Raw genomic sequence first — 3,798 nt, forward strand, 5'->3', positions numbered from 1 at the left:
GGAATGGCTCATGATGGACTTTATTAATGATATCTCTCTTTCTCTTTATCTGCTTTGTTCACTGCTATCCTTGACATGCACAAAAGCTAACTCCTTCTCCCTTGGTTTCTTCTACACTGATTCTGTAGTCTCCCCTTCAAAAATATTGGACTGTAGGTTTTAAAGATCAATCTCTCTTTCCTTGAGTAAAGTTCCACTGAAATCATTTGGATTTGGAAGCCAGAAGGCAAAGATACAACTTGTTTGTTCAATTTGTGAGGCCACATGTGAAATTTAGCCTGCCTTCTCCAAAAAAAAGGGGCTATTCATTTCTGCTCCCCCTCAAGCTTACTTTAAACACACACCTTATCCCACCTATAAGCCATGTGAACACAACTCAAGTGTACACAACTCTCAAAAGTACACCTAGGGTCAATGCACATATCCTCCAGACATGAACAATTACATTATAGAAGCTCTTCCATTACAGAAAGAAACAACCACCTTGGAGCATATGGGACAAGACTTTCCCAATGTCCTCTTTGTGACTGCAAAAGCAGCTGTTCTGCAATTCTTGCTCAGCAGCTTTCTTTCTACTTTCTTCACCAATCTGGACCATAATTGTTTTTGAGCTCTGAGAGTTTTAGAGGAAAGCACTGTGCTGTCATCTGAGCAGAAATAGCTCCCTTCTGAAATATGTGCAGCAGCTGTGTGAAAACAATTGTAGAGGGAATGAAATATTTGCACTCAACAGTCTTTGGTCTTTGATAATAAGTTTTAGGAATTTCCTGTGAGCTTTTCTCTCCAGAACAGACTACAAAGTGTACACCATTCACCCTTTTATTACTGTGAAATTTTTCCTATAGCGAATGGCACTTATGTGAAACTTTGTGGCTTTCTGTTTTTAATGGCTTTTTGCAGACTTTCCTAAAATATAATAGAATCCTCTCAAGACAATCCTTTTTGCAACACTTTATCTTGAAAAGGATAGAAACTGAAGAGGCTCAGCAAATTGTCTTCTGTGACAAGAACCTTCTGGGTATTACATGTTCATGTATTTAACTGTTTATAAACCAAGCTCTAAAATGTCAGCAACATGCCCCCCCCCCCTCAAAAAAAATCCAGTCCCTAGAAAAGGTCTCCAAAAATCTCTTTTCTGTCTGTGCCTTTTCTATCTTCTTCCACCTGTACTTGTTTCCACTAACTTGCTTCTTACAAGTTTACTTCCCTCTCTTGGCAGTTTCAATACCAAAAACTCATTTTTTTTTTGTCTAAAGATGGGCAGCTCGAATATCCTCTTGGTCTGAGCTTGATGGTCTTTGAACCTTTTGGTTTCCAATGCTCTTCCTTTACTTGATGTCTCCATTCCATCTCAAGTCTGTCAGCCCTTTCTCAAATTGGTGCGCAGAGAACTTCTAACTGGCAATGCCCAGTCTCTTTCAGATCCTATCCCTTCTCACTCATGGACTCTCAACTTCACACTTGATGTCCACCATCCTTTTTGTACTGCATCGGCACACCCCCAATTGTGGGTACCCACCCTCATCTCCGTGTCCTTGCCATATCTGGACTCCCCAGGCCAGCGAACTGCAAAACCCCTGGTTCCCAGGACACATGGTTGTCTTCCCTTCCACCTCCGCTTCTCTTCTTCCCCCCTCCTCCTCCACAAAGTCTTAATCTGATTAGCTGTTAAGAGACAGCAAACATGGATTACAGGTTAAAAAAAACAACATCCCTCGCCTTGCTGAGCCCCCCCCCCCCCTTCCTGGAGCAGCACCAGCCCAACCGCTTGCAAACGCCCCGGTCTATCGCTCTGGAGTGCTGCTCTTGGATCCGAGGGGGACCCTGCACCCAGTGGCCGACAGTGAACCCTGTTCCCTGTGTCCTGCAGGGAATTCCAGGGGGACAGAAGGAGCTCTGTGGTGTGGGGCAACCCCCTCCCCTCATTTCTCCAAGCCAGTGGCCCTAAATGGCTGGTGGATGCTTGAGCTGACTTATCATCTTTGACTTTGGTTGGCGTGATTCTTCGTCTCTCCTTCAGCAGATTTCTGGTGTTATTTTGCAAGAACCATCCCCTTGGATTTAGCAACTGGAATATTTTTGGAAGTGACCACTGAAAGTAGTTTGCGGAGCTAATCTTGGTAAGAGTGTAGTATTGCTGTAGTTTATGAGATTTAAGTGTTTGTCGCTGTACGGTGGCCACAAAGTTATGGTGAATCCACAATATTCCGAGGTTCAGACTTACAGTTTTGGCCTAGTGGGTTAAGCTAACCAGAGAAAGGACTGGTTTTTGGATGCTTCAACCTTGGCACAAACAAGAATATGGTCAAGGGAAAGCAGGAACTGGGAGACTGAATTTTCTTTTTCTTGAAAACCAGTATTTTGCTATTTATCCGGGCTTTTCTTCTTTGTAGCCACATTCATTCAATGTACTTATTGCAATGAGTTTAAAAAATGATGTATATATATTGAGGAAGGTTGGGTTAAAAAATCTTAATAAGTATGTGTTGGTTTGGGGATTGGCCAAGTAAAGGGATAATTTATTTATTTATTTATTTTATTACATGCATTTATACCCCGCCCTTCTCCCCGAGGGGACTCAGAGCGGCTTACATTCTGCCACGAGGGCCAGCAACAAATATACTATAAAACAAAACAATTAAAACATGATAAAAAGTATACAAAAATTAAAACGCTGCAAGGCAGCGATATTGCACCATCCTCAGTCATTCAATACTGCTACAATTACAGGTTTGCGACCCGATTACATCATATCCATAATTACTGGATATGAAGACTTCTGGCAGAATGGGAAGAGATGAAATTATTTTGTGGATTCGGTGAGAATGATGGGATATTGGTAATGGCAGAATAGAAATAGGGATGATGGGGGAAAGCAGGTGAGATGATGTTACACATTGCACTTTCTCAGTAATTGATATTAAAGAATATAGAAGAAGGCAGAAAGTCTGTCTAGTGGTAACATGTGTAAGTGTCAGGGTCAAAGTAAGACAGTGCACAACATTGGAGTCTCCCCAAGCAATGCTTCTAGACTATTTTAATTATTCTGTTTGATTATCCGCCCTTCCCCACCCTCCCCAACTGTTGTGATGAGAGAAGGTGGAGAAGGGATTAAGCCAACCCGTGCACCTGTCTGAGCTTCATGCAAGAAGCTCTTTGGGGGGAGGGGGGGTGGTGGCTGTTACATAAGAAAGATGTATGGCTCTTGAGTTCTGGGAAGTTCAGGGTTAAGCATCAACAGTTGCGCTCCCCTCCTCCCTTGTTGCTCTCATTGCTGGGAATGATCCAGAAGGAGGGAGGAGCTTGGAGGGTAAATTAATTTAGAGGAGAGAGAGAGACAAGGCATTGCCAGTTGGGGCTCATTGGGCATGGGATGTGCATATCTTGGTTCAAGATGAAGTTGCCTTCCCCATCATCCCATGTCCATGCAGACAGGCCTAATGATTTTTTTTTTACTAACATAGTCAACATATGATTGAACTATACCTTTTTAAACTGTAGAGGAGGGGCTTGGGAGACCTTAATAATTCTACTGTTTCTAACTTTAGTTCTTAGAACCCTCCAGGCAGCCTGGCCATTAAGATTAGTATTCTGTTAACTGTAATCCCTCAAAGTTAAGCTTCCAAGTTCTTGGACCTGTAAGCCTCAATATTCCTCTTCTGATCTATACATATACCATTAATAAATTGTTTATTGTACCAGCCATAGGCCATGACATCAAATAATATACAACTTAAAAGTACAATAAGCACCTTAAAACTACAGTAGCAGTGACATGATGATAATAATAACCATGTC

This window comes from Anolis carolinensis, chromosome 6, assembly GCF_035594765.1.
Source record: "Anolis carolinensis isolate JA03-04 chromosome 6, rAnoCar3.1.pri, whole genome shotgun sequence".
Classification (NCBI taxonomy): Eukaryota; Metazoa; Chordata; class Lepidosauria; order Squamata; family Dactyloidae; genus Anolis; species Anolis carolinensis.